Source organism: Hylobates moloch, unplaced genomic scaffold, assembly GCF_009828535.3.
Source record: "Hylobates moloch isolate HMO894 unplaced genomic scaffold, HMol_V3 SCAFFOLD_4, whole genome shotgun sequence".
Taxonomy (NCBI): Eukaryota; Metazoa; Chordata; class Mammalia; order Primates; family Hylobatidae; genus Hylobates; species Hylobates moloch.
In genome coordinates this window covers 50,836,909-50,849,320 of record NW_026652279.1, presented here as the reverse complement: position 1 = coordinate 50,849,320, position 12,412 = coordinate 50,836,909, and the positions used below count along the sequence as shown (strand labels likewise).

Sequence of the window (12,412 nt, the reverse complement as noted above, 5' to 3'; positions counted from 1 at the left end):
CCCCTTCCACCTCTGCTCTCCTAAACTCATTCCTCTCCCATCTTTCAAAGTTCAACTTAGATCACATTTCCTATAGGAAAATGCTCTGACCATGCCAAATAAAATAGACAGTCCATTGTAAATGCCAGGTGTCTATTCCACTTATTTAGCACAAAATTATTTCATGGAATTACCAGTTTCTTTCCCAAGTATATATCTTTATTTGAACTAGACTTCAGAAACTTGAGAATAGGAACTACATCACGCATGTTGTTAATTCTTTTTTTTTTTTTTATTTTTTGAGATGGAGTCTGGCTCTGTTGCCCAGGCTGGAGTGCAGTGGCTCGATCTCAGCTCACTGCAAGCTCTGCCTCTCGGGTTCACACCATTCTGCCTCAGCCTCCCGAGTAGCTGGGACTACAGGCGCCCACCACCACGCCTGGCTAATTTTTGGCACTTCTTAATACATATATATTTATACTCTTAATATTGAGTATAACTTCTATATTGTATATAAATATACTGTATATAAATATTACTATTTCTGCCTCATAAAGTTCCATTTAACTTATTTTGGGAAACCCAACCCTTCATGAGATTTGTTTCCATGACCTTAAATGAAATAGAGTGATGGCAGCAGATTGGAACTAGTCAGGTCAAATTTAGCTCCTATTTTAGTTGTTACTTCACATAAAGCTCTTCTTTTCAGGGCCCCATGGTGGAGTTCTGTTCGTCTCCATGTACAGAGTCTGTAATTGGCATAAATGTTTAGTGTCTATAGATGTGCCAAGTGTCACAATCTGACTTTGTGACTCAAATGGATTTTGCAGCTCATACCACAGAAAAAAAGATTATTTGATGACCAGTGACATCCCTTAAGCTGACAAATCACTTCCTTGTTATCCCTGGCATCTTCCACACCTAGTCCATTACTAAGTGACAGCTCTAAGGGATGCTGAAAGTTGAAGCAAAAATGAAAACCAATATAATTAATTTAAATACTGATAGGACTTAGGCAGACTGGAGTTTTCAGCCAGCCATTTTGAGACAGATATAGGATTTTGTTGTTAAGATAAAAAAACTAAGTCCCATAGCTTTCCTGTGTGGCAGGTTTTAATGCCTAAAAGAAGTTTTAACAGTGGCTCAGATGGTTGCTGGTCACATACACTGTGCCTTATAGTCCTCCTCTTAAATGGGTTAACATCTTCTTTAGCATAGATGAGTATTATTGATATGAATTCTGCTATGTCACATTAAAAGGGCATAGTCGGGGTCTCACAGCTGAGATCCAAACATACTTGGGAGATGCTGTGGACAAGAGATCTGGCTGCTAGTCTATCTGCCCGAGGCAGTCTGGAACCTCTTGGAAAATAATTCTTTTTAAGAAAAGAAGGAATCAGGCCCAAAGCCTCAGCTGACAAAATCAGCATGGTTTCTGTCATGCCATCTCCCCAGGGACTCATATCTGGGTCCAAAGAAGACAGAAGGCTGTGAAAAATAAAAATTAAACAACATTGGGGTGCAAGTTACTACTACTTTGAAAGAACCTCTAATAAAGGATAGCTCCCAAAATGGAAAAAGTAGTCCCCAGCAGAAGAGGCAGCAGTGCAGGAGAGACTAATATGAGCAATCAGCAACACCCTGCACCCAGAGGAGGTCGCAATGCCGTGTAAATGCACTGGCAGCACCCAGAATACATCATACAGTTTATGATCAGTCTTGTTCACGAGCACATGGCAGTCACCCTTGTTGCCTTCTCAGAAATACCTGAGCAGGGTGATTAAAGGTGTTTAGAGGGCTAGAGTCTGGCAATGACCAGTGACAGCAGTGAAACATGGTAAAACTACCAAAATGACCTATTTTTACTCAGGGTGCACTGAGTGGAAATAATAACAATATAGCTAATGTTTATTGAGTGCTTTGAACAGACATTTTTTACTTACTAGTTTATTTGATCCTCAAGTCAATTCTATGAGAAAGATACTACTATCCTCTTCATTTTAGAGGTGATAAACCTGAGTCCTAAAAAGATGAAGTAATTGGCCCTAAAGCTAGGAGCTGATCAGTAATAGCCTAGAGATTTTAATGAAGTTCCAGAGCCTGATGGATAGCCACAAGTAATATAAGCTACTTGCTTGCACTATGGAAGGAGCTAGGAGGGCTTGTTATAAAAGCTACATACAAGTTCTTTGTTTCAATAAAGGCTAAAATTGGTACAGCTGTTTAACATTAGCTACGTATGTACTACAGCTAAGTAGGGGATAGGATCTCACTCTTAAAATGAGCCAGAAAAATCTCCATAGCCTGGTAAGGAAACATCCCAGAGCAGGCAGCCTGATATACAGCCAGATAGGCTGAAGCCAGTACAGGACTGTTCAGCACTCCTGCAGCTGCTGCCACACGTCTTTGAGACTCCATGGGAACTGCTCACAGAGGCTGGGAATTCTTTTTTTCTTTTTTTTGGATACAGAGTCCACTCTGTTGCCCATGCTAGAATGCAATGGCACTATCTCAGCTCACTCTGCCTCCCGGGTTCAAGCGATTCTCCTGCCTCAGCCTCCCAAGTAGCTGGGATTACAGGTGTGTGCCACCATGGCCTGGCTAATTTTTGTATTTTTTGTAGAGATGGGACTTCACCATGTTGGCCAGTCTGGTCTTGAACTCCTGGCCTCAAGTGATCAGCCCGCCTTGGCCTCCCAAAGTGATGGGATTACAGTCATGAGCCAGGGCGCTCACCTGGGGGGAATTCTTATTCCCTTGATGTGGACAGAGCGGGAGGCAGATACTCTCTGCATATTGGGAAGGCCACTGTTGGTACTTACCTGGGCTAGGCTTAAGGAGACTTTAATTCTTCCTGATGTTTCCTACAAACTTATTTCCTCACTCTAGGTATTAGTTTCCTTTGTTATAAAATGAAAGAGTTCGAACAGCTCACCTCCGAATTTCTGTGTGACAAAGAAATAAAGACTCTCTGAATCAGAAAACTGGGAAAGCAGTTTTTATATTTTTACTATAAACTTTTAGCAAGAAGGAAGGAAGGAAGGAAGCAAGGAAGGAAGGAAAGAAGGGAGGGAGGGGAGGGGAGGGAGGTAAGAAAGGAAAAGAAAGATTAACACTTCAAAAATAAGCTAATAGAGGCAGGGGTTTAGGATTATAGTGACTCTAATGACTCTAAGAAAGGTAAAACAGATGACAGAAAGGGTGGGGGAGAGAGAGAGAGAGAGAAGACATCCCAAAGTTAGCAGCTCCTAGAAAGGGGTGAAAGGTCTTCTCCAGGTTTTAATAGAAATAGATTAAACCTTTCCTTAGTGTGTTAAAACAGCCTGTAGGATATTTTATGGGCCAAGACAAATCACAGCCTTCTCCATTCAAGACCCAATGTACAAAAGAAATGAGGTGGCGAATACCAGGAGGCTTTAAAAGTGACTCTATCGGCTAACAATCAGGGACACGCTTCTTGACCTTGTAAACAATGGAACTTCTGGATTCATCTCCTTTAGAAGAGAGTGAAGCCTTTGTCCCTTAGAATGTTTTAAACTAGGCTAGACAAAGAGTGCACTGTTTTAGAAATGTTCTATATTGTATTAAAGAGCTTATGGTAGAGAATGGTCTGATGGGGATCCCTGGGGTAAAGAACTGGGTGACCTATAACTTCTTTATTCTTGTGGATTTCTGCTATCTTAAACCTTTTGCTGCAAGTATCACGTCCCTGAGGAATGGGGAATTGAAATGCAACAGGTGGCTTGGCTGGCTCTTTCCAACAGATGTAGGAGACGCATGCCAAATGTCCTATCACCAACGTCACCTAAATCACATGCATGCGAGCTCACTCTTGCTCTCTAATACACACACACACACACACACACACACACACACACACACACACACACACTCATCACCTACACACTTTTCTCCTGCCCTGCACTTCTGGCAGGGGACTACAAAGTCAAAGTGAGGAAGAAGGCTTTGCTGCTGTGCAGTGTTTAGAGTTCCCCAGGAAGTAAGACACAGGGAGAGGGCCAGTCATAGTTCTTATCTCATCATTGCCCTAACAATGTACCCATTTTAGGATAGAAACCTAAACAAAAAAAAAACAAAACAAGGCATCCTACAATGTATCAACAATATAATAATAAATTCACTAGGAATAACTCAATTCTCTGATCCTAAATACAAACAAAAACAAAACAAACTACCAACTAAACAAACTGAACTGAGATTATGCTACTCTCTGTTACAATTTTAGTGTCATATAGATTCTACAGCCTCCAATCCTAGAAAATGCCTAAAAATGATGTTGGATATAGAAAATTGGGTGGTATGGGGAGGAGAGTGGAAAGAAATCATGTAGCTCCGATTTAGTACATTATCATGTTTTTTATTGAAAATATTTGGTATGCACTGGGCAAAATATTACCCTTGCCCTCAAGAGGCTTTGAGCTCATTAAAAAAACTGGACATGTAAATAGCCAATTATAATGAAACAAAGTACTTTTATTATTGAGGCAAAGCAAGCATGGTAACACACAGGAAGGATTTTGATTGTGAGGTAATGGTTAGGGTAATCAGAGAAAGTTTCACAAATGGAGGAGGTTAAAGAGGAGGAAGAAGAAAATACTTTTTTCTTGCTTAATAGTCTTATCCCCAATTTACAGATTAAAAATTAAAGCTCACAAGAATTTAAAAACTTGCCTAAGATATCAGAACTGAACTATAACAGACAGTTGTGTCCAGGCCTCTCTGTGTTGAATGCCATGCCATCATACCAAGGAGACAACTTTGAACTGATCCATCAAGATGTAGAAAGATACAATAGATGGAGATAGAGAGATAAACATGAATAAAGAAACAGGGGAGTAAAAGTGCATTGCAAATTTTGAAATCTAATGAGGTTGAACCATCAAACACATTGGTGGATATAGAAGATGAGACTGGAAACATTTCAAGTGGCAAATGTAGACACAAAAAGTTCAAATGTTAGAAAAATATAAATCATAGTCACTCTCCCAGTTGTTCATCTATGGCTCCTCCTCACTCTGATCAATCTTGATTTAAGAAAACTCCACTACATTGAAGGCATCATGTGTGTTAGATACTCAATAGTCACTAGATGGCTAAAATTGTTGGGGTTGGCATTGTTTTCAACAATTAGATGAACAATAAATGGAATATTTAAATATTTAATATTTAAATATTTATTGAAGAAAGAAAAGGAAGGAGGGAAAAGAAGAGAATAGGAAAATAGAGCCTAAAGAAATCAAATCCATAGATTACTCTCATGCTCTTATAGTCTTCAAAGTACTTGAAATTCATCATGCTCTTAGAGTGTTCGAAGCACTTGAAATTCTATCATTGGCACATGTTAACCTACTGACAAAGTTTTAGAAAATGGGGTGGGAGAAAGAAGTCATTTGATACACAAAATTTATACTAAAAAATACCAGAAAAATGAATTTCTCTTCAGCTGCTGCCATAAATTCAACATGGAAACTTCATCAAATTTGCCCTAATTTCCAGGCTTCTCAAAATACTTTATCTCATGACTCAATTTATTCTCAGGCTATGATTATACCAAGTATGTACTAAGTGTACACGAGATGTACATTTAGTTATAATATGATTATTGTAGTCAACCAAATATATACTATATGTTAAAAATCATTCTATATATGATAATCAAACATTAGCAAATAATGACTCAACAAATACCCAATTTTTCCTTTTCAGAGACTAATTTTCTAAATGTATGTTCTTAAGTATTACTTCATTATTTCTAGAATATGTATGTTCTTGTTTGTATGCCTTACTGTCTCTATAAAATATCAAACAAAATTGTTTTCCATATTTCCCTGACAAGTCAAGAGAAATCCAGAAATTTACCAGGTTTCTATTGACACAGTAAATGTAAGATAGAAATCTAAAGGTTCTTAATATTGTTTATGCTGAAAATGTACCAAATTCTATTCTCAAAGGACACTGACCTGTAAAAAGTATTTGTCTTGCTTTGGTAAATACAAGCCCTATGTAAATGGATATCTCAACTTGAACTGAAGATTGCTTTGTTCTAATCAGAACTGATGTATCAGATCACTTCAATAGTGTCTTTGTTTCAAAGAAGAATCATCTATTCCCCAGATTTCTATTGCAGTATATGGTACCTCACTAAACTCAAAATGAATAAAGAAAACACAGTAATGTGTCACTTAACGACAGGGTTATATTCTGAGAAATGCATTGTTAGGTGATTTCAGCTTTGTTCAAACATTATAGGGTGCACTTACACAAACTTAGATGCTATAGCCCACTACACACCTAGCCTATGTGGTATAACCTATTGCTCCTAAGCGACAAACCTGCACAGCATGTTATTGTACTGAGTACTGTAGGGAACTGTAACACAATGATATTTGTGTATCTAAACATAGCTAAAACTAGCAAAGGTACAGTAAAAATACAGTATTTTATCTTATGAGACCACCGTCTTATAATTGGTCTGCAGTTGAACAAAATGTCAGTATGTGGAGCATGACTGTAGAATTTTGTAATTCTATAAAATAGATGTCTCTCTGAAGATAAATCATAATAAAAATATAATTTTTTGAAGTTGTCATCCTCAAAAATAGGATCCTCAGAAATAAAAATAACCAACAACTTTCAAAATGGATTTTGTTCAGTCCTGCAGCCCAGAAGATCAAGTATCCAAAGGCATGGTGGGTACTCGATCTCCAAGATTAGCAGCTCTATCAGGCCCGTGGCCTTGTAAGTGACTTAAAAGGTATTGGGGATCTAAATTTTCATTTAGCATCCTATCGGAATAACTTTTTTCACTTTTTCTCCCCCTTTGCTCTGTCTACACCAAAGCAAAATATGAAATAACATGTCCCTTAAAAACTCAGCTCAAGTGTCACCTCAATGGCAGGCAAGTGCTACTTTAAGTACCAAGTTCCACTTAAATGTCTCCCCTCTGTGCTCCCATAGCTTCTTATGTACAACTCTGAGGCTGAATTTACTTACTGTATCCTATAGTTTTTGACCTACTATCTACTTGTCCTTAAGAACAAGGAGTATGACTGACTCAACTTTGTTTTCCCATTGCCTAGCTCAGAATGTGGAACAAAGCAGCTGCTCAATAAATGTTTGTTTAAATGAATAAATGACAAATAAACAATATCTATTCACTTAATAGGTAGTTCACTCTGCATATATGCTCAAAATTGTATCCTCAGACCTTTCTATTTATTCCCTATCCTACATTTCAATGTTATACAAAGACATTCGAATTTTGGCTTCTGTGCATAATCTGACACATTTTGGTTCTCAACATCATAATTTGTACCAGATAACACATCTCACCAAAAGGGTTTTAAAAAGCAAAAATAAACATACATTTTACCTAAATATTACTTGAAACAACAGCAAGGACTTCTGAACACAACGATGAATTTATAATATGAAACTCAGTGATTGTGTTCCACTGTGACTTGGCTATATAATTCTTCAGGCAAGGGGCTGTCAATAGACAGCTTTGAAAAATAATAAATGTTTGAAGTAATAATTTCATGGGCTGACTGAAACTTAATAGCCTTTATTTCCAATGTAGGTTTCTGATATGTTCCAGTGGAAGCAGTCTCAAATGAAATATAGTCTATTACAGTACTATTTAACCCTCTATTATTTTGTTAATCCTTTTTTTGGTATTTTATTTTGTTTTATGTTTACAGCTATGGCAGACTGTGTTAGCCACCTCAGTTTTTTACTTTGCTGCATCTATCTCAGCCTTTCTCAGTCTATTCTCCATTACCCAAGAGATGCCTATCTAGTGACTAATTTTACCTGAGTGATGAGGACCCTGCTTCATCTTGCTACAGCCAATCTCCCTCTTGACACTTTCACTATTCAAGCATCATATCCAGCAGAGGATAAAGGAGGAAACAAAAAGATAGAGGCTAACTTAATTTGTCCTGCTCATTGTCAGTAGTAGAAAGGTAAAGACTCTCACATTAATAAAAGTTTTTGGTGCTCATAGCTGTGGAAATATTTGACTACCAGGAATACAAAATTTGAGGGGTTTGGGTGTGCAGACCTACATATATATACGCAGAGACAACTGAGCAACTTGTTGCCAGGTACAGAGTACAATCTTAGCATTTTGAGGGAGGAATAAGTGAGACAAAAGCAAGGTTAGTATTGAAACCCTTGGGTTGCTAAGTATATAATATACAACAGAAATACTTGCAAATAATGGTTCTTATTTAGGAGTATGCATCTAGTCACTTGAGCTGGTTTTGCAAAAATACACACAGCTAGTGTCTACCCTAAAAGAATGAACCGAAAGCTCCAGAGGTTGCCTAAACACAAGTATTTTAAAAACAGTATATCAAATTATCCAGGTAAGTCTGATGCACATTTTAAATAATAATAAACCACTGCTTAATTGTTGTCCACATAGTGCCAAAACCAATTGATTCAATAAAAATTAATAAAATAGTTTAGAATAGTTAAATGACAAAAATTCCTTGGCAACACGTTTTCTTTGGGTCCTCTGCCTGTGCTCATGGTGACAATGGCTAATATGCTTTTCATCATACTGATGCACAGTGAAGTGTCTAATACCACAGACTCATACTGTAAGAGAACAGATCAAGTCAATAAACATAGCAATCACCTTCAATTACCTTGATCTAAACTAGACTAAAAAAATCACACATTTAATTAAAACCAGAATGAGGTATCACCTCACACTTGTTAGGATGGCTATTATAAAAAAGACAAAAGATGACAAGGGTAGGCAAGGTTGTGGAGGAAAGAAAATCCTTGTTTACTGTTTGGTGGGAACATAAATTGGTACAGCCATTATGAAGGTTCCTCAAAAAATTAAAAATGGAACTATACAATATGAAAGTCCCAATTCTGGGTATATATCCAAAGGAAATCAATATCTGGAAGAGATATCTCACCCACATGATCACAGCAGCATTATTCACAACAGCAAAGATGTGGAAACAACCTAAGTGTCCACTGATGAATGAATGGATAGAGAAAAATGTGTTTATATATACTGTATATATTACATATTGTGTATGCAAAGGAATATTATTCATCTATAAAAAACAAGAAAATCACACCATTTGCAATAACACAGGTGAGTCTGGAGGACATTATGCTAAGTGAAATAAGCCAGACACAGAAAGACAAATACTGTATGATCTCACTTATATGAATAATCTAAAAAAATTATAATTTATAGAAGCATAAAACAGTGGTTAGCAGGGGCTGGGGCCTGAGGAAAATGGGGAAACGATTGTCAAAGGGTACAAACTTTCAGTTAAAAGACAAATAAGTTCTGGAAATCTAACATGCAGCATGGTGACTATAGTTAATACTGCATTGTTTACTTGAAATTTGTTAAGAGAGGAGATCTTAAGTGTCCTCACCCCCCCACACACACACATATACACACATGCACACACATATACACAGATATATACACATATAAATGATATGCACATATAAATGATACACACTAAGTATGACAGTGGATATGTTACTTTGATTGTGGTAAATATTTCACAATGTATATGTATATCAAATTATCACATTGTATCCCTTGAATATACATAATTTTTATCTGTCAATTAGACTTTAATAAAGCTGGAAGAAAAAACTTCTGACCCTAAAAATATCACATATTTAGACAAAATTTCACCAAGAATACATTTTAAACTCTGTCTTAGTCCATTTGGGGCTACTCGAACAGAATGTCACAGACTGGGTAATTTATAAAGAACAGAGGTTTATTTCTTCCCATTCTGGAGGCTGGGAAGTCAAAGACCAAGGGACCACACGTAGTGAGGGCCTTCTTACTGTGTCATAATATGGTGGAAGGCATCACACATCAAGAGAGCAAGAAATCAGACTGGCAGCCTCGAAGCCCTAATGCCCTCATGAATGGCATTAACCTATTCTTGAGGGTAGAGCCCTCGTGACCCAACCACCCACCAACACTGTTTCATTGGGGATTACATTTCTAATGCATACATTCTGGGGGCACCTTCAAACCATAGCAAATCCAATGAATGGACTATAATAAAGAATGAGAGTTTTTTCAGAGTTCCTTTTTGCCTGCTCTAGAATTAATGAGGTACCTATACAAACCTAGTAAATTCTTAATTTATGAAAGTGAAGCTACAATAATTATACTAAACTACAGTATCCAGAAGATACTACTAGAAAAGATTTAGGCCATCCAGGATATGTTTCTTTTATTCTAGAGTTGATGACAAAGTAATGAGAGTAAAGAGACAATGACAGCAATCTCGGAGGAAAGCTGTTTTCAATGGAAACATAACATCTGGGATGGGGTTGATAAAAGAAAATGGTTGATCTCTTTGATTCCAGTAAAATGACTCCTCTGCTGAGCAAAAATTTAAGGGGAAAAAACACCAAAGAGTTGACCTCTCTACCGGAATGATTCTCTGGACAGAAATCAAGAATGCTTCTATGTTCTCAACAGCACTCATCATCTTGCTGGCCTTCAGTCAGTGTTAATAATTATAACATGTCTGTCCCTACTGTGACCTCTGAGAGAACTTGTCTTCCATGTCCCTTCTCCTGAGAAGACCATCTTTTTCTCTCTGCTCCAGGGCCAGCCCACTTCCTTAGACAGGGATGATCTTCATCCAAATCCAGACCATTCCTACTGGCAGCTCTTGTCTGGATCCAGTTGGTCTCAGCTGGAGGTCCAGATGGCTCATTCCTCATTCCCCAGCAGGGTTTCAGCAGCATCCACCCCTTCCTGATCTCTCTGCCATTAGTGCCATCAGGCTTAATGTTTTCCCTAAATTCTAACAACAGCTTAGTAGAGCATTTATTCCCAAGAATAGAGTCAACTTTAGAAAAGATGAAATATCTTTATACAATATAATGAGGTCCAATTATGCAGTATTCTAAAAGTTGATTTTTATTCATAGCATTTCCTAGATATATAAATGACCCTTATACCTATATATCTATATCTTGAATTGATCTAACAAATGACAGATAACCATGTCAAACTGATAGATGAACAGAAACTGTTTGAAAAATACCACATGTAGAGATACAGACTATGTATATATAGATATGTATATCTACAGCTACATCTATACAGATATAGATATAAAATTTTCAAAACTGACAATAGACACTGTTTAAAATATTATAGATAGATATATCCATGTTCATCTATCCATATGAAGATTTTTAAAGAGTTTCTGACAATTTGTCAGTTTACCTGTGGTTGCCATAACATGTAAGGCAAGCTAGCTATAAAGATTTTCACCAAATTTAAAGAGTGTGTTTGGGATGATCTGACTTAAAATATAGACTCTGTCAAATGCCAAATTCAATCCAGGAGGCTTTCTAAGGTAGCCAAAACTGAGGATGGCTTTTTACCTCATTTGAAGTACAGGTAACCTCTGAACAACACAGGGGTTAGGGATGCTGACCCTCACGCAGTCAAAAACCTGGATATAACTTTTGACTCCCCAAATACTTAACTACCAATAACCTACTGCTGACCAGAAGCCTTATTGATAACATAAACAGTTGATTAATGCATTTTGTATGTTACATGTATTGTATATTGTATTCTTACAATAAAGTAAGCTAGAGCAAAGAAAACGTTATTTAAAATCATAAGGGAGTGAAAATAAATTTGTAGTACTGTACTGTATTTATCAAGACCATAATATTATATCATCTGTTTACAAGATGAATCATCTGTCTGAAATGGCAGGCAACCATAGCTGCAGACCTTAATCTAAGGCACACATCAAGCAATTCAACTGTTCCTGCTAATATCATGGCTTTGCTTCTTGGGAGCACTTCTAGCATCACTATGGCACTTCATATGGGTCACATCGTGTTACTCAAGTTTTACGGTATTGCACTAAGCATGATGAAAAATATTGAAGAACCATGATAGATCACTTTTTACTGCAGTATGCAATTTACTGGAAAGACAGTCCGCGCATGTGGAAATGATTATCATCACATGATGTTTTTAAGAGGATACTCCCAACACCTGGGCTCAATGCACTAGCAATAGGAAGTGCCTATGATATTATTACAGTAGCATGGTATGTACTGCCATTAATTTTATACATCTGTGATTTAATATTGCATCTTTACATTTGTTTACATTTCTCTCAACTATGAATAGTGCCATATATGGTCTGCATTTATTTGTATATATTTTGATAAATTTTAACTTTTTATTGTAGATTCATGTATGTTAGGGAAGTAAATGATAAAATAAGCTAGTATCTACATATATTTTAAACACTCACAACACGTCTAATTTTGTCTTCATTTTTCAATGTTTCTAGGCTATGAGGTTTGCCTGTGAGTTTTTTCAAATTGTCAAAAATCTCCAAAAAATTTTTCAGTATAT

At 36.9% G+C, this 12,412-nt stretch overlaps 1 protein-coding gene across 6 annotated transcripts in view; it reads right to left on the bottom strand.

The window, feature by feature from the left end:
* Positions 1-12,412, bottom strand: part of LOC116466972 (uncharacterized) — a 176,628-nt gene that overhangs the window by 24,073 nt on the left and 140,143 nt on the right. For 4 of the 6 annotated variants that reach the window (XM_058437533.1, XM_058437535.1, XM_058437532.1 and 1 more), the window contains one exon: positions 2,802-2,924. The exons of the other annotated variants lie outside the window; for them this stretch is intronic. The gene's annotated coding sequence lies outside the window, so the exon portion shown is untranslated. The remainder of the gene's footprint in view (positions 1-2,801; positions 2,925-12,412) is intronic. 6 annotated transcript variants of the gene reach the window in all.